Raw genomic sequence first — 24,754 nt, forward strand, 5'->3', positions numbered from 1 at the left:
GGTAAGGAGCATATGGGGTTTCCGTGTTATTTCTTATAACTACATGGGGATCTACAATTATCTGAAAAGCTTAAGGAAACGAAACTAACAACAACAAAAATGGGGTAGGCAGCATCTGGCCTGCTGCATTCAAAGAACAGCGGGACGGAGGGTGATGTATCAGAGAGAAGAGGGGCAGGAAGTGAGGTTAGGGAGGCAGCTCTCACCTTTTTTTCTAAATCTGATGAAACACCGCTGAAGGGTTTTGACCAGGGAGAAATAAGAGCAGGCTTATGTTAGCCCTCCATGTGGAAACACGCAAGTCTGCAGCCTAAAGACCAGGTCCCAAATTGGAGACTGAGATTTGATGTAAATGCTATTTAAAGCCATGGCCCTGGAGGAGAAAACCCAAGGAGTGAGAGTGTGTAGGAAAGAGTTTTAAGGAGTCAACCTTGGGAACATTCCAGTATTTAGAAATACTGAGAAAAGGCAGTAAGATAAATGAGAAACCAGAACAGATTGGTGTATGAAAAGCCAAGGGAAGAAACTTATTCCAAGAAGAACAGAGTGATAAATTTTTTTTTTTTTAAAAGGACCTCTGGTGTTCTAGTGGTTAAGACCACTTTCCAATGCAAGGCACAAGGGTTCAATCCCTGGTTGGGACACTAAGGTTCCACATGCCTCAGGATGCAGTCAAAAATTTTTTTAAAAGAGAGTGATGAGTGTTGTCATGTTTTTGAGCGGTCAAGTCAGGATAGAGAATTGAGCCTTGGATTTGATAAGACAGAGTTTGCTGATGACCTTGACAGGAGTAGTTCAAACAGCAGGAGGGACAAAAACATGGCGAATGGGCTTCCCTGGTGACTCAGGTAAAGAATCTGCCTGCAATGCAGGAAACCTGGGTGGGGAAGATCCCCTGTAGGAGGGCATGGCAATCCACTCCAGTATTCTTGCCTGGAGAATCCCATGGACAGAGGAATTGGTGGGCTGCAGTCTATGGAGTCGCAAAGAGTTGGACACAGCTAAGCAACTAACACTTTGACTTCACTCACATAATAGTATTTTAAAAGTCATCACTAACATAATATTACATAAAAGTCACTTTTAATAGAAAATGGTTTAAGGAATCGGTGGAATTTACTTTAAAGGGAGCACAGATGCAGGGCGCTTGTCTTGAGAAGGAACTTAAGGTCCAGAAAAGAATTATTTCTTTCACTACTATGAAGGAATGTATGATAAGAATTTTATATGGTCAATTTATATTGAGAATTAACCAGCTGGAGTCGGGTTCAGATGATCCTAATTTTGTTAGCACCCTCCAAAGCATCACAGTCAAGAGCCAGTTGGACTTCTCTCCATCACACCTGATGACAAAGTTGACCAGGGCCCTGACATGCCTGTTTGATCTGGTGCTTGTTGGCCTTGACCCTTACAGTGAACACAAGTATATGGTTGTCTTCTGTCTTCTTCATGGCTCACCCAGGTCAGCAGGCCTTGATGGTGGCACAGTGGTCAAGCTCGCTCCTCCTGGGAGTGCTCTTCCAGGGGTGTTGGGCTGCCTTCAGAGGCAGATGTAGATGTCTTCAGCACCACTTCCTTCACTTTCAGCACCATCTTTATGAAAAAGGCAAGAATCTTTAAAATGGACACCCTGATACCCACCCTGCTTGAGAAATAGAATCTTGTATGTATTGTGATAGCCTGCCAACTTCTCACCTTCTCAGAAGCATCTACTTTTCTGAAGTCTGTCTATCTAAAGGAGAGTGTTGTTAAGGGATATGATGGTATTAATCTAGTAGAAAGGGAAATGTGAAGATATAAGGGAAATGTGTTTAAGACTAAATTCTTGAGTAAGGTGAGAGGGAAAGGAGTCCAGTTCTGTGGTGGAGGGACCAGCCTTAGCAGATGGGTTATTGTTGTCCAGTCGCTCAGTCGTGTCCCACTCTGTGCGACTCCACAGACTGTAGCCCACCAGGCTCCTCTGACCATGGGATTCTCCAGGCAAGAATACTGGAGTGGGTTACCATTTCCTTCTCCAAGGCATCTTCTTGACCCAGGGAGCAGGAGACAGTTCATCCATTTCAACAAGAAGCAAGCTGAGAGTGTGGATACGGATTCAGTAGATTTGATAGTGAAGTAGAATGGTGAGAAATTTCTTTTGTTTTTCAAAGAAATAAGAAATGAGATTATCAACTCAGTGTGAAAAAGGACAAAGACATCTTGGAAATTTGAGGTGAGAGGAAAAGGTGTGAAATTGTTTTCTTAGACAATAGGGAGTGAATGATTTGGGAAAATAAAGCTTTGCAGAGCAGTTTGAGAGCTCACTTGAGATTATCATCTAATTCAATGTGATACCAGTTAGCATGGTTGCAGGTTTTTCTCCAGTTATATTTATTTAGCTAGTGAATGCAAGCAAGCAGAGTAACTAGAGTTGGATTTAACCAAGGGTTGAGGTTTTACCCAGAAACATAACAGGAAGGAGAGAAGTGTTAAGGAGTTCCAAGTTTTTGCAAAGGAGTGCTTATAGTGATGAATCTAACCATTTAAGTTGGGGGATATGGAAAGTAAAAATAGAAGGGTGATGAAGTGAAAATTAATAGAGTTAATAACTTAGAGATCCTGCTCCTATTAGGAAATGGTTAAAGGAGAATTCCCTGACTATCCAGTGGTTAAAACTGCCTTTCAGTGCAGGGGGTGTGGGTTTGATCGGGGAGCTAATGAGATCCCACATGCCTCATGGCCAAAAAATGAGAGCATAAACAACAGAAGCACTATCAATTTCAATAAAGACTTTAAAAATGGTCCACATTAAAAAGAAAAAAATTGTTGGAGAGGCCGTGATCAGTGTGAGATGTAAGAAACAGAGGTTTTGGAAGAAAAGCATTTATTATTAATGACTCAGGCTAGGGTGTCACCATGAAAATGAGTGCGAGGTGGACTGGAAAATAGGATGATTGGAAATGAGCGGATAAGGAACTGAGGCCAATACAGGGCTGAATTGTTTCCAAGGATGACGAAGCCACTAGGAATGATGACAGCAGGAGTTGTGTAACCAGGAGAATGAGTCAGGTTTTCAGATTTCCAGGGAATGAAGGGAAGTGGCCCAGGGGATCAGCAGACTGCAATATCCTGATGGCACGTACTTCAGAGGCCCTGAGTCTTTGAGGGACTAGAGGAGGAGAAAGAGTTGGGATTAGGCAGTGTGGCTCTCCAGGCCTTACAGTGAAACAGCTGAACCCACTCTGAGACTTGTAGAGGAGTGGGGTCCTCTTCCTTGGAAGATCAGAAAAAAGAAATCATGGCGTTTACGCTGGACTTTGAAAGATGAAATAAATTTTGAGAGAAATAGACTTGGAAAGATGTTTCCAGAGATAAGGCCATGACCCTAGCGGAGGGAGCTAACCCTGGCGGTTCCGCGCTGGTGCCCCTGCCAAACGCCCCTGCTGGCCTGTCCCGGCGTCGCCCCAGTCGCCTGGTAAACCGTCGGCCGCTAGGTGGCAGTGTGTGCCTTTGGGGCACCATCCCTGCTCTTGTGGATTTACAGGAGTTGGAAATGAGAATCCAGCCGAGATGAGCTAATGATGGGTTGGTGTATTTAGTTAGGCTCAAGTGTGTGGTCCTAGAAGTGAATTGGCAGCGCCCGCAAAAGAAAAGAATAAACTTGAGAACGCTTAGGCGAAAGATCAGGCAGAAGGTTAAAGGAAAGGATGGGCTTTGATGTGGCATAACAACCAGAGAAAGGAAGAGACTTGGGCAGGGGTGTGTGTGCCTGAGCAACATGGAAGGAGAGACAGATACAGTGATCTCCCTTTTGGCTTGTTTACTCAGAAAATAATTTTGAAAAACTATGCAACCTGCCCCCGCCGCCCCCACCTTCCCCCCCCCCCCAACACATACACACACACACACACACACACACACACACACACACACACACACATTTTTAAGTTGACATCTAAAATGTTTTAATTACTTTCCGGGATTAGTTTCTGCTGTCTTGATGGGTTTCAGGGCTATTGTTAGCCTTTCTGGTACCTTTGTGCAGATTAGGAAAAGGTGCCTCGGGGGAAAAGCGGAATGGACAGTATTCTAAGGACCCTCCCTCTGTGCAGAGAAAACGTGCCCCTCCCTCTGGTTGAGGAGCAGAGCTAGCCTGTAATTGCGGCTGCATTTCAGGCTCCACTTGCCCCTAAACTACAACCATACATGGGACTTCCCTGGCGGTCCAGTGGTTAAGACTTCACCTTCCAATGTAGGGGCTGTGGGTTTGATCCCTGCTTAGGGAACGAAGATCCCACATGCCTTGTGGTCAAAAAACCAAAACATAAAATAGAAGCAATATTGTAACACATTCAGTAACGATTTTAAAAATGGTCCACATCCAAGAGGAAAAAAAACAAAAAAACACCACCTTTAAGAGCTTCCCTGGTGGCTCAGTGGTAAAGAATCAGCCTGCCAATGCTGAAGTTCCCGATGTGCCACAACTACTAAGCTTGTGCTCTAGAGCCAGAAAACTGCAACCGCTGAAGCCAACAAACCGTAGAGCTTGTGCACCAACTAGAGAGTGGCCTCCACTCGCTGCAACTAGAGAAAAGCCCGCACAGCAATGAAGACCCGGCAGAGACAAAATTAGATAAAAAATAATCCTTTAAAAATAAAGATTTTAAAAATAAGAAATTACAACCATATACGTGGGTTCCTGTAGAGTTTTGTTTGTTTTTTAAAAACCTTTGATTACAAACATAACTCATTGCATATGTAGAATTATCAACTGCATGACAAAGCCATTGTCCATGGGCAAGCCAGTAAGCCAAATCATACTTGGTTTGTGTCAGAAAAATTCTGACTTTCTTATTTCAAATGAAAATGTTAACTTCTGTCCCTGTACCAACCGTCTTACTTCTCAACTCAGACAGATGTTCCGGAACTTTGTTGAGGGCTTTTTTTTTTTTTTTTTTTTTTACCAGTTGATGCTTCTAAAACTTTGGCATGTTTAGGAGTCACTTGGAAGGCTTGGTGTTGTTACTACGAGTTTTTTGGTCCCTACCTTTCAGAGAGTCTGACCCAGCAAGTCTGGAGTGGAACTGTCAGTTTTCACATCTAACAAGCCCCCAGGAGATGCTAATGTCACCCATCCATGGATGGTCACCCTCTGACTATCACTGGGAAGACTCTTCCCCCTTTAATTATTCCCATCAATACCATATTGACTGTCAGATCTCTATCTCTCAGTAACTATGCACTCTTAAATTGTGCCTGTTGCACCGTAGTAAAAACTTAAGATGGGTTAGAGATATCCTATTTTTTTTTACAAAGTAGGAGAAAGCAGTGGAAAGGAAGATGAGAAAGAAAAAAGGGTCAACCAGGCATATTCTTAAGAAAAACAATTTTAGAAAACTCATGAAAGCTGAAGTCTTGGGAAATTATTTTTATCAAAAATGGGTGGAGAAGACAGGGAGCGATGACTAGGTGGAGCATAGAGGATTTTTGAGGCAGTGAAAGTACACTGTGTGACACCAGCATGCTAGATCTGAGTCGTTACACGTTTGTCCCAGCACATAGACTGTACACCACCAAGAGTAAACGCTAATGGAAACTGTGCAGGCTTATCCACTGTAAGCAGTGTACCATTCTGGTGGGGGTGTTGATAATGTATTTTTTAAAAAGCCCAGTTTGAAGCCTACTGTAGTAAAATTGTGTGTGAAATACGACAAATTAATTACAACTTTTTTAAAAGTCTGTGTATTTCATGTTATTAGGCTGATGTCTTAACAAAGAGCATTTACGGACTAGAAGGAACAGTGGTAAATGTTTAAGGTAAAAAGGCCTCACAGCCAGATCAAGAATATGAAGCTGTGGGTATATCCCATGACCTATTTAGATTTCTTCTTATGGTCCCAGCATTGCCGATCAACCATCTGGGGAACAAGGGTGGGTGGGTAGTCATCAGAAAACAAGCAGGAACTGGAGTTGACACAACTGTCTTCACAGGATGTAAAGATAGGTTGCCTAATGTAAAGAGTGGTAGTTAAGAGGTTATTCTGGGAAGTGATAGAGTGATGAAGTCATGCTACTTACTGGGCAAATGACGCTGACTGACTTCCCAAGCTACATATAGAGAAAAGTGCCTTTGAGAAAAGTCTGCCTGTGGGATCAGTCGTTGCATGACCTCTGGTTCAAGGGATCCTGACTTCCTGTACTGTGTGGGATTCAGCACGGTGACAACTTACTGCTTTACAGTTTTCAAAGAACTTGAATCTATATTATTTAATCTTCCCAATAACTCCATGCCTGTCACCATTCTACTGATCAGCCAAGGTCATGCAGTTGGGAATGGGCCTTTTGCTTTACACCATAAATGTTTTTAACATCTGAAACTGCCCCCATATAAAGCCAGTTCTTTGTGCTTTGTGAAATACTTTGTGGAAGTATTGCATGCATATGTGCTCAGTCGCTTCAGTTGTGTCCTACTCTTTGCGACCCTATGGACTGTAGCCCTCCAGGCTCCTCTGTCCATGGGATCCTCCAGGCAAGAATACTGGAGTGGATTGCCATGTCCTCCTCTAGGGGATCTTCCCCACCCAGGAATCGAACCCAGGTCTCCTGCGTCTTCTGCATTGCAGGCAGATTCTTTACTGCTGAACCACAGGGAAGCCCCATTGCGTGACTAAACTATAATAATTTATGACTTTTTAATATCCACTAGCAGATTTCCCTTTCTAAATATGTTTCATCCAATGCTTAGTATTTTTTTTTTTTTTTCATTTCTGTAGCTGAGACAGATGAACAGCAGGGGAAAATGAAGCAGATGTATGCAGGGTGACTGGTGTTTGACTTTTTTAACAGCGAGTCTATACATGGACAATTGAAAATGACCAATATATTCCTCAGCTTAAGGAGAAAGCAAAAAGAACTTTTAATTATTGATATGGTGCTAAGCACTTCTTCCACTTGATCTGATTTAATCCTTCTAACAACCTGTGAGATGGAACAGAACTTTAGCTACTTTTTTAGAGTTGTGACATAAAATACTTCTCCAAGTTCTGTGCATAGATATGTTCCAACCATTTCATGGGACATATTGGAAAAAGAAGTTTCAGTCTACTCCAGTATTCTTGTTTTGCCTGGAGAATCCCATGGACAGAAGAGCCTTGGTGGGTTTCGGTCCATAGCATCGCAAAGAGTCGGACACAACTAAAGTGACTTAATATAAATGCACATTTATACTAAAAGAAGTATTCGTTGTTTATCTGAAATCCAAATTTAATAGCATTTTTTTTTTGCTAGATCTGACAGCTCTGCCAGTTTCTTTTATCCTACATATTAAAAATAATTTACTTTCTTCAAAACACATTGCACAACTTCAGTTCCCTTCCCTCATACTCTTTTGTCCTACTGGTGTTTGGTTTAGTAAGAGAGGCCAAAATTTAGAAGCAAAATGTTGTTGATGTTTGGGGTAACTTTTATAAAAATCGACTGAAGGGACTGTAGGAGATCCCAGAGATTTAACTTCTATTTCCAGGTTTATCTATGAGTCTCAGGTCCTCAGGCCTAATTTTAATGAAGAATCATTTAGCTTTCTTTACAAGTCATCCCTGTAAAAAGGTATGTTGCTGAAATCTTCCAACGAGAGTTGTAAAATTTTTAAACTGGGAAGGACCTTAGAGATCATCTAATTCTTAAAGTTTCCAGACCTTTAAGCAAGAACCAGTGTCTCCCGGCAAGGAGAAGGAGGACTTTGTAGATAGGGATTCCTGCACCTACGGCCAGGAGATGTCAGCCTACCTCACCTTTCCCTTTTTCTTGCCTACTATCCATCCCAGACATCTCTCCTTGTCTCAGTACCTAACATTCCAAATATCTTTTGCTCTTCTTTTTTTGTTGTTGTTCTTAAATTATAAAGTGTTATCTATGGCTCCACTGGGTCGGTGATAAGCAGGAAAGAGAAAGTGACATGGAACAATTCAAGATGAAAATAAACCTGCCCCAGACAAGTCCCCTTGGTGAAAACTGTGGCAAGTTGGAGGAGGAATAGCTCTTTCCAACATAGGAGAAAGAGAAGGGAAGGTCAACTCACTCAGGCTTCTTGCAGTGAATAAACATAAGGTTATCTTTCCAAATCCAGTTCGAGATCCAGAATGTTAAAGAGGAGCTCCCAATCTCTCATGAGTATGTAAGCTTGCCTCTGTTCTGGTGAAGCAAACTGAGAAATAGCTGAAATATTTTCTAAAAGATTTTATCCTATAAGAAGGGCCCCCAGCGCTCAGAAATGCCCTTTTCCATCAGATAGCACATATCCTGAAGCTTAGCAAAGAATTTAAGCCTTTCTATAACTTTCTAGGGTATACAGAGAATTGTTCCAAGGAGCAGTATGTATCAATGGTGGTTGATCAGTAGATGTTTATTGAATGATTTCCCCAAGGTCGGGTTCTGTATTTTTTCCTGCTTTGTTACAACTATTTCTTTGTTGTATTTTCCCATCTGTAGTTTTGGAAAAGCAAAATCAAATAGAAAGATATAAAGATCTGCCTCTTAAAGAAATTTCCTCGAAAACAAAGGTTTGCATTCAGTGTACTTTTTCTGTCTTTCTGATGCCTAATATTCGGAGTCTCCTACCAGTACCTCGGTTCAAGCCATTGTCATCTATTATAGAAGGCTCCTAATTAGTTTTAGTACAGTCAGGCAATCATCTTTCTAAAATTTTTGTTCACGTTCTTACCGTATTTAACCTACTGCCTCTCTGTCATCCTCAGAATAAAGTTCATAGTCCAGACACCTTCACCTGGCATCAGGACATTTGTAATACAATCCCTGCTCACTTCCAGTTTATTCTCTGCCCTTGGCCCACTGCACCTCAGCCATGTGGACATTTTTGCAAGACCACAAACACACCATAGTCTAACTCTCCAGCCCTTTCTCACTCTGTACCCTCATTCTCTTATCTCCCTCCCTCCTACTTTGCAGGGGAACTGCCACGGAGTCTTCAGGTCTTTCTCAACCTACCTTCTCAAAGGGGAAGCCTTCCGGACACCACCACACCCCTTCCTCCAGCCTGACTTTTGTATTTCTCCCCCAAGTCCTCCACCCAAGACCAGAAGTCAGGCACTACCGGGTTGGGGGAGGGGAGGCAACGATAGCATGAACTGTGATATGAGTGGTCATCTGGGTCTACAGACACCATGAGCACAGTCTTCTGTAGTGTCACCATGGGAGTATATGTGACCATTATATCTACTACTGTGGGCAAGAATTCCTTAGAAGAAATGGAGTAGCCATCACAGTCAACAAAAGAGTCTGAAATGCAGTACTTGGATGCAATCTCAAAAACAACAAAATGATCTCTGTTTGTTTCCAAGCCAACCATTCAATATTACAGTAATTCAAGTCTATGCCCCAACCCGTAATGCTGAAGAAGCTGAAGTTGAATGGTGCTATGAAGACCTTCAAGACCTTCTAGAACTAACACCCCAAAAAGATATCCTTTTCATTATAAGGGACTGGAATGCAAAAGTAGGAAGTCAAGAAATACCTGGAGTAACAGGCAAATTTGGCTTTGGAGTACAGAATGAAGCAGGGCAAAGGCTAACAGAGTTTTGCCAAGAGAACGGATTGGTCATAGCTAACACCTGCTTCCAACAACACAAGAGACACCTCTACACTTGGACATCACCAGATGGTCAATACTGAAATCAGACTGATTATATTCTTTACAGCCTAAGATGGAGAAGCTCTATAGAGTCAACAAAAACAAGACTGGGAGCTGACTGTGACTCAGATCATGAACTCCTTATTACCAAATTCAGACTTAAATTGAAGAAAGTAGGGAAAACCACTAGACCATTCAGGTATGACCTAAATCAAATCCCTTACAATTATACAGTGGAAGTGAGAAATAGATACAAGGGATTAGATCTGATAGACAGAATGCCTGAAGAACTATGGACCGAGGTTCATGACACTGTACAGGAGGCAAGGGTCAACACCATCCCCAAGCAAAAGAAACGCAAAAAAGCAAAATGGCTGTCTGAGAAGGCCTTATAAATAGCTGTGAAAATAAGAGAAGCCAAAAGCAAAGGAGAAAAGGAAAGATATATCCATCTGAATGCAGAGTTCCAAAGAATAGCAAGGAGAGATAAAGTCTTCCTCAATGATCAGTGCAAAGAAACAGAGGAAAACAGTAGAATGGGAAAGACTAGAGTTCTCTTCAAGAAAATTAGAGCTACCAAGGGAATATTTCATGCAAAGATAGGCTCAATAAAGGACAGAAATGGTAGGGATCTAACAGAAGCAGAAGATATTAAGAAGAGGTGGCAAGAATACACAGAAGAACTGTACAAAAAAGATCTTCACGATCCAGATAATCATGATGGTGTGATCACTCACCTAGAGCCAGACATCCTGGAATGTGAATTCAAGTGAGCCTTAGAAAGCATCACTACAAACAAAGCTAGTGGAGGTGATGGAATTCCAGTTGAGCTATTCCAAATCCTGAAAGATGATGCTGTGGAAGTGCTGCACTCAATATGCCAGCAAATTTGGAAAATTCAGCAGTAGCCACAGGACTGGAAAAGGTCAGTTTTCATCCCAATCCCAAAGAAAGGCAATGCCAAAGAATGCTCAAATTACCACACAATTGCACTCATCTCACACTCTAGTAAAGTAATGCTCAAAATTCTCCAAGCCAGGCTTCAACAGTACATGAATCGTGAACTTCCAGATGTTCAAGCTGGATTTAGAAAAGGCAGAGGAACCAGAGATCAAATTGCCAACATCCGCTGGATCATGGAAAAAGCAAGAGAGTTCTAGAAAAACATCTATTTCTGTTTTATTGACTATGCCAAACCTTTTGACTGTGTGAATCATCACAAACTGTGGAAAATTCTGAAAGAGATGGGAATACCAGACCACTGACCCACCTCTTGAGAAATCTGAATGCAGGTAGGAAGCAACAGTTAGAACTGGACATGGAACAACAGACTGGTTCTAAATGGGAAAAGGAGTACGTCAAGGCTGTATATTGTCACCCTGCTTATTTAACTTCTATGCAGAGTACATCATGAGAAACACTGGGCTGGATGAAGCACAAGCTGGAATCAAGATTGCCGGGAGAAATATCAATAACCTCAGATATGTGAATGAAACCACCCTTATGACAGAAAGTGAAGAAAAACTAAAGAGCCTCCGGATGAAAGTGAAAGAGGAGAGTGGAAAAGCTGGCTTAAAACTCAACATTCAGAAAACTAAGATCATGGAATCTGGTCCCATCACTTTATGGCAAATAGATGGGAAACAATGGAAACAGTGACAGACTTTTTTTGGGCTCCAGAATCACTGCAGATGGTGATTGCAGCTATGAAATTAAAACATGCTTGCTCCTTGGAAGAAAAGCTATGACCAACCTAGACAGCATATTAAAAAGCTGAGACATTACTTGGCCAACAAAGTCCATCTAGTCAAAGCTATGGTTTTTCCAGTAGTCATGTATGGATGTGAGAGTTGGACTATAAAGAAAGCTGAGTGCTGAAGAAGTGATACTTTCGAACTGTGGAACTGGAGAAGACTCTTGAGAGTCCCTTGGACTGCAAGGAGATCCAACCAGTCCATCCTAAAGGAGATCAGTCCTGAGTATTCATTGGAAGAACTGATGCTGAAGCTGAAACTCCAATACTTCGGCCACCTGATGCGAAGAACTGACTCACATGAAAAGACCCTGATGCTGGGAAAGATTGAAGGCGGGAGGAGAAGGAGACGACAAAGGATGAGATGGTTGGATGGTGTCACCGACTCAATGGACATGAGTTTGAGTAAACTCTGGGAGTTGGGTGATAGACAGGGAGGCCTGGTGTGCTGCAGTCCATGGGGTTGCAAAGAGTCGGATATAACTTAGCAACTGAACTGAACTGAAGGTGAAAAGATCTTGGTGTTTCCTGCAGAATTGAAAAAACATCAGTGTGTGGACTTCCCTGATGGTGCAGTGGATGGGAATCCACGTGCCAATTCAGGGGACACAGGTTCAATCCCAGGTCCAGGAAGATTCCACACGCCCAGGGGCAACTAAGCCGGAGTGCCACAACTTCTGAGCCCCTGCTGCAACTACTGAAGCCTATGTACCTGTGTGTTCCACAAGAGAAGCCACTGCAATGAGGAGTCCATGCACCACAACGAAGAGTAGCCCCCGCTCGCCACAACTATAGAGAGCCTGCAAGCAGCAATGATGTCCCAGTGCAGCAAAAAACAAAAAATTAATCTAAAAGTATATATCAGTGTGGTTGTAACTGGTAAATAAAAAGAGTGTAATAGTGCAAGTGAGATTGCACATAAATTTTTTAAAACAAACTCTCTTAGACATTTATGTTGTTTTCCAAATTTTTCATATGACATAATGCCACAATGATCATGGTTATACTTTTATCCATATAAGCTGTGGCAGTATTTTGTAGAACCCCTCCAGAATAGAAATTATGGACTGCAAACTGCGGAAGAGTTAAATTTCAATCAGATCAGATCAGATCAGTCGCTCAGTGGTGTCTCTTTGCGACCCCATGAATCGCAGCACGCCAGGCCTCCCTGTCCATCACCAACTCCCGGAGTTCACTCAGACTCACGTCCATCGAGTCAGTGATGCTATCCAGCCATCTCATCCTCTGTTGTCCCCTTCTCCTCTTGCCCCCAATCCCTCCCAGCATCAGAGTCTTTTCCAATGAGTCAACTCTTCACATGAGGTGGCCAAAGTACTGGAGTTTCAGCTTTAGCATCATTCCTTCCAAAGAAATCCCAGGGCTGATGTCCTTCAGAATGGACTGGTTGGATCTCCTTCTAGTCCAGGGGACTCTCAAGAGTCTTCTCCAACACCACAGTTCAAAAGCATCAATTCTTCGGCGCTCAGCCTTCTTCAGAGTCCAACTCTCACATCCATACATGACCACAGGAAAAACCATAGCCTTGACTAGACGGACCTTTGTTGGCAAAGTAATGTCTCTGCTTTTGAATATGCTATCTAGGTTGGTCATAAATTTCCTTCCAAGGAGTCAGCGTCTTTTAATTTCATGGCTGCAATCACCATCTGCAGTGATTTTGGAGCCCAGAAAAATAAAGTCTGACACTGTTTCCACTGTTTCCCCATCTATTTCCCATGAAGTGGTGGGACCAGATGCCATGATCTTCATTTTCTGAATGTTGAGCTTTAAGCCAACTTTTTCACTCTCCACTTTCACTTTCATCAAGAGGCTTTTGAGTTCCTCTTCACTTTCTGCCATAATGGTGGTGTCATCTGCATATCTGAGGTTATTGATATTTCTCCCGGCAATCTTGATTCCAGCTTGTGTTTCTTCCAGTCCAGCATTTCTCCTGATGTACTCTGCATATAAGTTAAATAAACAGGGTGAAAATATACAGCCTAGGCATACTCCTTTTCCTATTTGGAACCAGTTTGTTGTTCCATGACCAGTTCTAACTGTTGCTTCCTCACCTACATACAAATTTCTATTAAGAAGAGATGGCAAGAATACACAGAAGAACTGTACAAAAAAGAGCTTCATGACCCAGATAATCATGATGGTGTGATCACTGACCTAGAGCCAGACATTCTGGAATGTGAAGTCAAGTGGGCCTTAGAAAGCATCACTACGAACAAAGCTAGTGGAGGTGGTGGAATTCCAGTTGAGCTATTCCAAATCCTGAAAGATGATGCTGTGAAAGCACTGCACTCAATATGCCAGCAAATTTGGAAAACTCAGCAGTAGCCACAGGACTGGAAACGGTCAGTTTTCATTCCAATCCCAAAGAAAGGCAATGCCAAAGAATGCTCAAATTACCACACAATTGCACTCATCTCACACTCTAGTAAAGTAATGCTCAAAATTCTCCAAACCAGGCTTAAGCAATATGTAAACTGTGAACTTCCAGATGTTCAAGCTGGTTTTAGAAAAGGCAGAGGAACCAGAGATCAAATTGCCAACATCCGCTGGATCATGGAAAAAGCAAGAGAGTTCCAGAAAAACATCTGTTTCTGCTTTATTGACTATTTCAAAGCCTTTGACTGTGTGGATCACAATAAACTGTGGAAAATTCTACAAGAGATGGGAATACCAGACCACCTGATCTGCCTCTTGATAAATTTCAATAGATATTGTCAAGCTGCCTCCTTAAAAAGTTAACAATGTTACATTCACTTTGTCTGTTTTCTAAAACTTTAGCCAGGCATAAGTATTTTCAGTCTTCATAATTTTTACCCATCTCTGTAGGAAGAAATTATGAAGTAGGAAGAAAAAATAATTTTTTAGTAAGTTTGGATATTTTTTCATTTTGACAGTTACTGATTCTTTCCTTATGAATGCTTGTTCCGTGCTTAGCCTATTTTTGTCCATTGTTGTTCAATTTTCTTATTATATAGTTCTTATTTTATTGTTCCTTTCTCTTTGTGTATTATGTAAATGAAGCCTTAGTCATATGATTTGGACACATATTTGCCAGTTTTTCTTTAAAAATTTTTTGATAACATTTTATCACGATAGGAAGTTTTAATTTTACGTAGTTATAACTTTTGTCTTTTATAATTCACATATTACATATTTTGCTTAAAAAAGATCTGTATTTAAAAAAGCAAATATAGTTATGTGGTATTTGATGGGTAAGGGGGTATGTTGGGGAAATTTAAGAAAATGAAATCAGTTAGTTATTCACTGTAAATTGAGGCTGTGGCTATGAGCATGGGAAATAGAAGATAAATTTAGGGACTTTAAAAAAAAGTATAACACCTTTACTGAGATATAGTTTACTTACCTTACAATACACCTATTTAAAGTGTTGCAGTTCTTGGGGTTTTTAAGGATATTCACAGAGATTTGCAACCATTAATCAATTTTGGAACATTCTATCACCCCCCACAAGAAGCCCCATAACCATTATCAATCATTCTGCATTCCTCCATAATTGCCTCCAGCCTCTGGCAACCACTAAACTACTTATATCTATAGATTTCTCTGTTGTGGACATTTCATGGATGGAATCATAAAGTACGTAATCTAGTGTGACTGGCCTGTTTGTCACTTAGCATGATGTTCCAAAGTTCATCCATGTTGTAGCAGGTATTACTACTTCATTTCTATGAATAAATAATATTTCATTGCATGATGGTTATTACTGCATTTGTTTATCCATTGACCAGTCAATGGACATTTGGGTTTTTTCCATTTTTGGCTATTGTGAATAATGCTGTTATCAACATTCTTGTTCAAGTTTTTTATGCAGACACAGGTTTACAGTTCCCTTGAGTATATGTATTGGTGTGAAATTGCTGGGACATATGGTAATTCTGTTTAACTTTATAAAGAACTACCGAACAACTACCAAACTATTTTCCAAAGCACTGTACCATGGGACATACCCAAAGTGATGTATGAGGGTTCTAATTGCTTCATAGCCTCACTAACAATTGTTATTATGTATCTTTGTTAAAAAGTTACAGCCACTTTAGTGGATGTAAAGTGCTTTCTCATTATGAGTTTGATTTTCATTTCCTCAGTGGCTAAAGATCTTGAGCATGTTCTTTGTTTGTTGGTCATTTGTATACCTTCTTTGAAGACATGTCTTTATCCATTTTTTAACTGGATTGTCTTTTTGTTGAGTTGTAAAGTCTTACATATTCTGGTTGTGCTCTTTATCAGGTCTATGAGTTATATTTTCTCATGTTGTATGGATTGTCTTCTCACTTTTTTGGTGATATTCTTTGAAGCACAAAAAATTTTATGTTGATGAAATCCAGTTAATTTAATTTTTCTTTTGTTACTTGCACTCTTGATGTCATATCACAAAGGCTTTGTCTAACTCAGGTCAGAAAGTTTTACATTTAGATCTATTGTCCATTTTGAGTTAGTTTTTATTTATGGTGTGAGGAAGGGATCCAACTTCATTCTTATGCTTATGGATAGTCAATTGTTACAGCATCATTTCAACACAAGATTTGATTTTGTCAATAACTAGTCAGGTATTGAGGTACATTTTTTGAAAGCAGACTTGAAAGGACTTGACAACTAGAAGGTTAAGGAGATAGAAGAATGAAATTTTTTTTTGTTTAGAAACTAGATAACTAGTAATACCATTAACCAATATGGGCAAATCAAGTAGAGGAGGAGGAGCAGGAGCAGCTTTGGGAGATGGACAACTCTTGAGAGTCCCTTGGACTGCAAGGAGATCCAACCAGTCCATCCTAAAGGAAATCGTTCCTGAGTATTCATTGGAAAGACTGATGAAGCTGAAACTCCAATACTTTGGCCACCTGATGTGAAGAACTGACTCATTGGAAAAGTCCCTGATCCTGGGAAAGACTGAAGGTGGGAGGAGAAGGGGACGACAGAGGAAGAGATGGTTGGATGGTATGACCGAATCAATGGACATGAGTTTGTGTAAACCCTGGGAGTTGGTAATGGACAGGGAAGCCTGGCGTGCTGCTGTCCATGGGGTCACAAAGAGCTAGATACAACTGAGTGACTGAACTGAACTTTGGGCATGTTTAATTTGAGATATTTACAGGATAGTCATGTGGCAGTTCATAACAGGCAATTATAAATTTGGTCTGGAATTCAAAAGAATATTTGGAGTGAAAACCACAGATTTGAAATCCCCTTCCTCTGTAGGGGGAGAAGGCAATGGCAACCCACTCCAGTACTCTTGCCTGGCAAATCCCATGGATGGAGGAGCCTGGTAGGCTGCAGTCCATGGGGTCGCTAGGAGTCGGACACTACTGAGCGACTTCACTTTCACTTTTCACTTTCATGCATTGGAGAAGGAAATGGCAACCCACTCCAGTTTTCTTGCCTGGAGAATCCCAGGGATGCGGGAGCCTGGTGAGCTGCCGTCTATGGGGTCGCACAGAGTTGGACTCTACTGAAGTGACTTAGCAGTAGCAGTAGTTCCTCTGTGGGAAAGGTTGAGATGATGGAGAATCCGGACAGAGATAAACCTGACATTTAAGTGTCATTGACGGGGAAGAGTCAATGAAAAAGAATTAAGAATGAGAGAAGCTGAGAAGGCTCCTTGAAGAATGGTGGCGATGCTAAGAGAGATTAGGGGAGTTCATTAGCAATTTAAATGATGAAGAGAGTTTGATTAGGATCATAGCCAAGGAGGTTATAGCCAAGGAGGTTCTACAGTTAGGTCATTTGTGTTTGTTTTTTTGCAGCTAAAGCTTCAATAGAGAGGTTGCAATGGAATATGAGGAAGAGTGTTTGAACCTTTAAGCAAAAAAAAAGAACATGTTTTCCTTGGAAATTATTTCTAAAGACTATAACTACCATCTTAGTGGCCTAAGGGCAGGAGCACAAAAAATGCCAAATGCTTCTCTTTTCCTTGGATTGTGACTTCATGGTCCAATACTTAACAAAACTGAGATAAACCTGGAATGTTGCAGCAAAACTTTCTAAAGACCAGGAGGAGATTAAAGAAGAAAAAAAAGAATATGAGAGTTATAGACAATAGATGTTTCTCTTCTAGTGAGGTGGTTCATTACAGAGCTATCTTCCTGAGAAGCTTCCAGCCTAGTTCCATTTATCAGAGACCACTGTTACCTAGTACCCCTTGGGAGGGTCCTTAAACACATCTAAACTTAAAGTCTAAGGGAGCAAGGTCAAGTTTCTTTATACATATGTGTGAGAGTTCTGGTTTTCTTTCTGTGGACCCACCTCTTTTCTCTAGATATGGGAATGTCCACTTAATTCAGGGAGAAATTGTACCAGGATGTGGCCAAAGGAAGATAGTCATTATTTCAGTGAAATAAATAATTCCCATTGTGCCCAAGATATTGTTAGTAGCAGATGCGTAATTTCACATAGAGGGCTGAATTTCTGTGCATCCACAAGACATTCTGAAATATGCTGATGCTGAATGGGAGGGAAATAAATAGAAACAGAGTGTAAGTGGTTCCTTGGGGGATTTTGATAGTGAAGGACCTTATGGGAAGCAGAGGAATGGCAGACTGAGAGAGCTTCAGGAAGGGGGTGCTTTAGAATCCCATTAGCAGCAGGGAGACAGAGCAGGAAGTGAAAAATTTAAGGCAGAAATGGGAATAATGGATAGAACAGAGTCCTGAGGTGTGGGTGAGGTAAGATACGGAGAGGAGGATGGAAATCTCTAAAATAAGCAGGATTCTAGAAGTAATGACTTAGAGGTGAGGTGCGCATAAGGAATGAAAATTAGCAAAATCTGTTTGCTGAAAAAAAACAGGGAGTCTGGTCATCTGGGTAAATGGAGAAAACAGAGTTGAGAGTAAAATCTGAAGAGGCTGGGAAAACATTTGTTTTTCTGAATGCAGTGTTTTCCCCACACCCTAACACCTTAAGTAGTGCTTCTGTAGAGAGATGTCTTTTCCTGCAGTAAAACCTGCAAAGATAACTGCTTGGTTGAATGAGTCCCTTGGCCAACAGTCCTTGTGTTTTACCCACCTGAAAAATCCGCAGAATTGGTTTAACATAAACTTAGAAGATCATGGAACCGTTATAAATTCATAGTCACCCATTTCACTAAGAAATTAATAATGCTCAGAAATCTGTAATCATCTAATCCAATTTTTACCAAATTAAGGAACAATTATCCAGTTTATCTATATTATTATTAATAAATCTATATTATTACTCATTTATCCAACAAATACTAATTGAGCATCTAGTCTGTACAGGCTCCTTCTATATGTTAAGTATATGGAACAAATAAGGTTGATGGACAAGATCCTTGTTGTAATGGGGTCAGATAATAACCAAAGGAATAATTCCAGATAGTGATAAGACCTATGAAAAAAATTAAAACAGAAAAATGTGATAAATCATGAGTGGGCAGAAGGATAACACAGACAGCCCAAGAAAGGAGGCCTCTTTAAGAAACAGGCCTGGGCTAAGACCTAAATGACAAGAAGGACTCAAACATTTGAAAATCTTGTGAAGACATCTCCAGGCAGGTCTTGTCCCAGAAATGAACTTGATATAATAGATGGACGGGGGGAAAAAAAGCCACCAAACCTAATGTGGCTAGCACTTAATGAATCAGGGGAATAGTGATAAATAATAAGGCAGTATAAAGGGGAAGAGGCCAGGTATGGTTTTGAGTCCTCTGTAAAGAATGAGTAATAGAAGAATAGGAATCAAATCGGTAAGAGTGATTAAGAGACAATTGTGGTGGATCAAATGGCAGATTTTGATGGTTTTGACAAGGTTGCTGTGGTGGACATAGAGAGGAAGGAATCTAGGTAGATTCTGGAGGTAAAGCTTGCTGTTGGATGAGATGTGGGAGGTGGGAGAGAAATCCCGTAGAGCTTCTAGCATTTGGGCTTTAGCAAAAGGGTGAATAGTGATAATGTTTTCTAGATGGAGAAGACTAAGAAAGGAAAAGATTTGGGGAATTGGAAGAGAAACCAATTCTTCTATTCTGGCTATGCTTAGTTTGAGATGCCTGATGGCCACTCAAAAAGAGATATCAAACAGGCTATAGGTCTATGACTCCAGAAATCAGGAGGTGAGTCAGCAGTGAGAAATTTACTACCTATGTTTTAGGAAACATAGCAAATATTTTAAGAAAATTAGCGTGTTCTCCCCTAATGTCTTCTATTCTCTAAATAACCCTAGTTCCCCAGCTGCTCTGCATGACCTTGTTTCCAGATTCTTCAACATCCTGGTCATATCTTTAAAGTGGGATGCCAAGGACTAAAATGACCTGAATAACATGGCCCAAAATTTCCCTCTAATTTGTTGTTCTTTCGGAAATATGTTCACTTTTAATAACTTGTCTGTGTTCTGTCTTGTCATTAGTATGTTAGGGTCCTTGCCTGAGGCATACACGTTTCTTCTAATTTTCTTCTAATCTGCTGTTGGTTTGAAACTCAAATAACCAACTTATGCTCTGTATCAGACATTAACATTTTGCTTTGTATGCTTGGAATATTTTCTAGTAATTTAAAAGGGAGAGAATGTGCTTTCTATGAGGGGCCACCTGAGCCTTTCTATGAGTAAAATTTTGAACTCTAGTGAGAAAAAAATTTTCCCTTACTTTGCCTTTCTAATCTATATTCAAAATAAGTGAGTTTTCCAAATAGTTGATTTCAAGGTGGGTAAGGTATTTCAGTCCTTTACAAAAGGATCTGGTTAGAGATTTTCTCAGTCTAGGGCACTGGTTCTCAACCAGCAGTGATTTTGCTCTCCAGGAACATTTGGCAATTTCTGCAGACTTGTTTGGTGGCTGTGGCTTGTAGCAAAGAGAACACGACCTGCATGTAGTTGGGGAGGGCCCAGGGGTGTGTGAAACATCCCACAGTGCACAGGGCAAGCCCCAGTAACAGTTACCTGGCCCCTAACGTCAATAGTTCCTCTATTTAGAAAGGACTCTGGTCAGGTATTCCCCCAATCTTGTTTACTAACCTCATTGAAATAAGGTTAGTAAAACCTGTGTGAAAAAATCAACACAATTTAAGCTCAATGAATTAATTCTGCTTCCAACTAATTACTGCTCTTTCCCTTTATCATGTGCCAACCATCTGTTGATAATCTTTCTATAATTTAATAGGACAATATTGAAGCACTTTTTGTCATCCAAGAAGATGTTTTCATAGTCCCAATTTTCCGTCACCCTTCCCAATCTCATCCTTTTAGAAATGTTAACAATGTTCAGTGATCACATTAGGACTTTTTCTTTTAATTAAAAAAAAATTTTGACTGTGCTGGGTCTTCAATATGGCTCATGGGCTTCTCTTGTCTCCAAGCACAGGCTCTGAAGGGTAAATGCTCCATAGTTGCATCTCAAGGGCTTAGTTGCCCAGGGACTTGTGTGATCTTAGTTCCCCAACCACAGATCTAACCTGCATCCCCTGCATTGGAAGGCGGATTCTCAACCACTGGACCACCAGGACCCTGGACTTTATTTTCATATGCTCTTATTCAAAGCAAAAGCAGGGAGTTCCTTGGTGGTCAAGTGATTAGGATTAAGAGCTTTCACTGCTGTGGACCAGGTTCAATCCTTGGTGGGGGAACTGAGATCCCGATAGCCTTGAGATACAGCCCCCCCAAAAAAATTAATAAATAAAGCAAAATCATGTTTTCATTGCCCTTTCTGAACTTTTACTTTCTCTTCCCCATATTTTGTTCATGCTTTCCAGCAGAAAGGTCATGTTTCTTGAGAAGAGGAATAATCCTGCTTTTCTTTTTCATATCTCAATACTCGATAAATACAACACAACTGAAACCCGTTCACCTTATCGCTCTCTTCACCTTATCGCTCAGGTGCCCCAGTGAGGCATGCAGCTATTCTGGGACGAGGCAGTGCTGACAGGTTCACTAGTTGGCCAGTAGTGAGAGAGCTGAAAGCAGAGCCGCTGTCCTGTCACTGGCTGTACTTTGAGGCAGGGGTGTGGGAACGAAGAAGAATGCTCCTTACTGCACGTGCACCATGGTGGGAACAGGTCCAGTTTTTCCCTGGGGTTGTTTGATTTCTTGATATTGATGGCAGCTGTCAAGATCAAAGAAGAACTAGGGAGATAGTGGTAAATAGCTTCATTCTCAGGGTACCTGAAGGGAGCAAAAGTTGGTGGAAAATTTGAAATGCAAGGAGAAAAATAAATTCTTTCTTTAGCCAGACCCAGAAACAGCAACTAGTTAGCTCCTTTCAGGTGCTTCTGATATTTCAAATTACAACTGTGATATCATTCAGAATCTAGTGACTTCCCCAGTACCTTTATGTTTTAGAGCTGGAGAGTCATTCATTCATTCAGATATTTGCTGAATGTGTCTATATGTACCAGGCACAAAAATGAACCAGGGAAACTTCGAAAGATTTGGGAATTTCGAGTGTGTATTTGAAAGAGGTATGATAAGTGCATACTTAATTAGTAGTCAAAATATTTACATAATTTATCCCCTTTCTCCCATGGGGAGATTGCTCTACATGCATGAATCCCCAGGTATTTGTGTAGGTGATGTGTTGGAGGTGGCAGAGAATAAATCAGTTGGAGTCCTTCCCCTTCAGCCCTAAGATCACCTTTTTTTTTTTTTGGCCATACCTCTCAGTATATGGGATCTTAGTTCCCCCATCATGGATCAAACGGAGTCTTAACCACTGGACCTGCAGGGAAGTCCAAGACCACTTTTTAGAATTAGAGAACTGAGACAGAGGTTTAACAACATAAATGTTAGCACAGTCCATAGCACAGCAAGATAGTGCCATAGTCTGAGCTGCTACCTGGGTCTTCTAACTCTCAGCCTTGTCTTTGTTCTAAAAATAGACATGAGAGAAGATTGTTTGCAGGAAACACTTTCCACTACTGTACCAAGTTGGTTTCTATCCAGAAAGCCGTCTGGCTGACACAGTAGATAGGATAATGAAATGAAGCAGCAGAGTTTGGGGTTCATAGTTGGGAGGGAGGGAAGCAATGGAGAAAAGAGATTAGAAAAAGCACAGAGCAAGGAGACCGTATTTTAGTTGTTGTGAAGCATGTAAGATAAAGTGACATATTTGGTGTCTCTGGAGTGCAAGCGGTATGTTGATATTGTAAAAAAGAAAAATATGCAGTAAGATTTTGCGTCACCTAAGGGCTTACGCCAAAGTAGCATGTCTGGTATTTAAAGACTGCCATAGCAGAGCCTGAGCTTGGTTTTAGAAAAACATAATCTGCTATTGGATTCCTATAAGGGCTCTACTCTCGAGCAAGATCCAAAAAAGCAGTCTTCTCCGAACTTCTGCACAAACCTCCTAGCACAATTACTTCGCCCAGGCTGTTCCATCTTCCTGAGATGCCCTTCTCTAATCTCTCTCTCTTTCTTTTTTTAAAGATTTTTTTTTAATGTGTGGACCATTTTAAAAGTCTTTATTGAATTTGTTACAATATTCCTTACGTATGATGTTTTGGTTATTGGTCTCAGGGCAAGTTTTCTCATTTGAAAAGACCCTGATGCTGGGAAAGATTGAGGGCAGGAGGAAAAGGGGACAACATACGATGAGATGGTTGGATGGCATCACTGACTCAATGGACATGAGTTTGGGTAGGCTCCGGGAGTTGGTTGGACAGGGAGGCCTGGCGTGCTGCAGCTCAGGGGGTCGCAGAGTCGAACACTACTGAGTGACTGAACTGAACTGAGCTAACTGAGCTGAACTCAGCGCATGTGGGATCTTAGCTTCCCAACCAGGGATCAAACCTGCAAACCCTGCACTGGAAAGTGAAGTCTTAACCACTGGACCACCAGGAAAGTCCCTCTGCCTATCTCTTTTCTTACCCATCTTTTAAGAACTAGTTCAGATTCTGACTTCTGGAAGATTCTAATTTCAGAAGCCTTTCTGGATTGTTCCCACATGAATAAAATCTCTGGATTCTTTGACTTTGTTTTCTGGTTCCTTCCATGAACCAGACTGATCAACCCGAGGGCAGGAACTTGGGGGCCTTTGCATTGTTCAGCAAAGTGCTGCACAATTTTATAGGCTCTCTCAGTATCTATGTTACGTATATATTTTAATTTTTCTAAAAATTGCCTTAAAAAAAGTAAATTTTAGCTTTAAGGGAACTTCCCTGGTGGCTCATTGGTTAAGAATCTGCCTAGCAATGCAAAGGACACTGGTTCCCTCCCTGATCTGGGAAGATTCCACCTGGTATGGAGCAGCTAAACCTGTGTGTCACAGCTACTGAGCCTGTGCTCTAGAGCCCAGGAGCCATAACTACTGAAGCCCAAGTGCCTGGAGCCTGTGCTCTGCAACAAGAGAAGCCCCTACTCGCCACAACTAGAGAAAGCCTGCACCCGGCAGTGAAGACCCAGCACAGCCAAAAATAAATAAATGAAAGGATCCGCCTTCCAATGCAGGGGCCATGGGCTCAATCCCTAGTTGGGAAACTAAGATTCACATGCCAAGGGGCAACTAAGCCCAGGAGCTGTAAGTAGAGAGCCTGGGCGCCACAACTAGAGAAACCCGCATGCCACAAGGAAGACTCAGCACAGCCAAAAAAAAAAAAATCCTAGCTTTAGAAAACTGCTGTTTCTTATTGTTTTTATCAGATGTTGTCTTGTCCAAAGATCAAGAGGTCCAAGAATGCAGCTTAGAGGCAAGAATAGAGAATGGATTTGGAAGAAGCGAAGTTTCTGGCTAAGATGTGAGGACAAGTTTGACTATAGATGCAGGGAATATTGGAAAAGAGAATAGGAGAGACTGAAGGAGGCTGAAGATAGTGGCTTATATCTGGAGAAATGGAAAGAAAAGAAATAGAAGGAATTGTTGAAATTTTGAGATACAAATATTGAGACAGACAAAGAACAGTCAAGAGACTGAAAGGGTTACATCTAAGGGAAAGATCTTAGCTTTTGCTTGTCTTTGGGAGGTTCCTTTTTACACATTAGAAAAGGAAATGGAAAACAATACAGAAGTAAGAGTACCCTCTTTATAACCTCCTGCTGGTCCCTTCCGTGGAAATCGAAATGACTCAGAGAGGCATATGAGAATAAATAAATACTTCCTTGGGACTGTCTCTGTTCTTAGCAAGGTTCCGTCAGCAGCTGCAACTGTTTTCTCCAGAATCCTACATGACCTACTTCAAGACCTGACTACGTCTTTCCCCTCCTTCGACTCCCTGGGTTTCAACTTCCTGGGTTTGCTGACGCCCACTGCCTTGGTGCCTCTGCTCTGTTCCTCGAACTGTGGGCAAGATGTCTCTGCTCATTTCTGCAAGTTGTTCATGGTATCTTATCACTTGTGCAGTTCCTCTTTGACTGCCTCAAGTCTCCTCTATGTGCCTTTTCCTTTTGCCTTAGTCTTTTATTTT

At 41.2% G+C, this 24,754-nt stretch overlaps 1 long non-coding RNA gene across 3 annotated transcripts in view; it reads right to left on the bottom strand.

The window, feature by feature from the left end:
* Nucleotides 1-727: 727 nt before the first annotated feature.
* Nucleotides 728-24,754, bottom strand: part of LOC138987954 (uncharacterized) — a 43,287-nt gene continuing 19,260 nt past the window's right edge. For 2 of the 3 annotated variants that reach the window (XR_011464262.1, XR_011464263.1), the window contains exons 2-3: nucleotides 22,013-22,074; nucleotides 18,173-21,521 (exon numbers count right to left, since the gene is read on the bottom strand). This is a non-coding gene — a long non-coding RNA (uncharacterized lncRNA). Of the gene's footprint in view, nucleotides 1,594-18,172; nucleotides 21,522-22,012; nucleotides 22,075-24,754 lie in introns of those variants that run through there. The other variant, XR_011464264.1, reaches the window with a different exon arrangement.

The sequence above is a fragment of the Bos mutus genome, chromosome 5, assembly GCF_027580195.1.
Source record: "Bos mutus isolate GX-2022 chromosome 5, NWIPB_WYAK_1.1, whole genome shotgun sequence".
Taxonomy (NCBI): Eukaryota; Metazoa; Chordata; class Mammalia; order Artiodactyla; family Bovidae; genus Bos; species Bos mutus.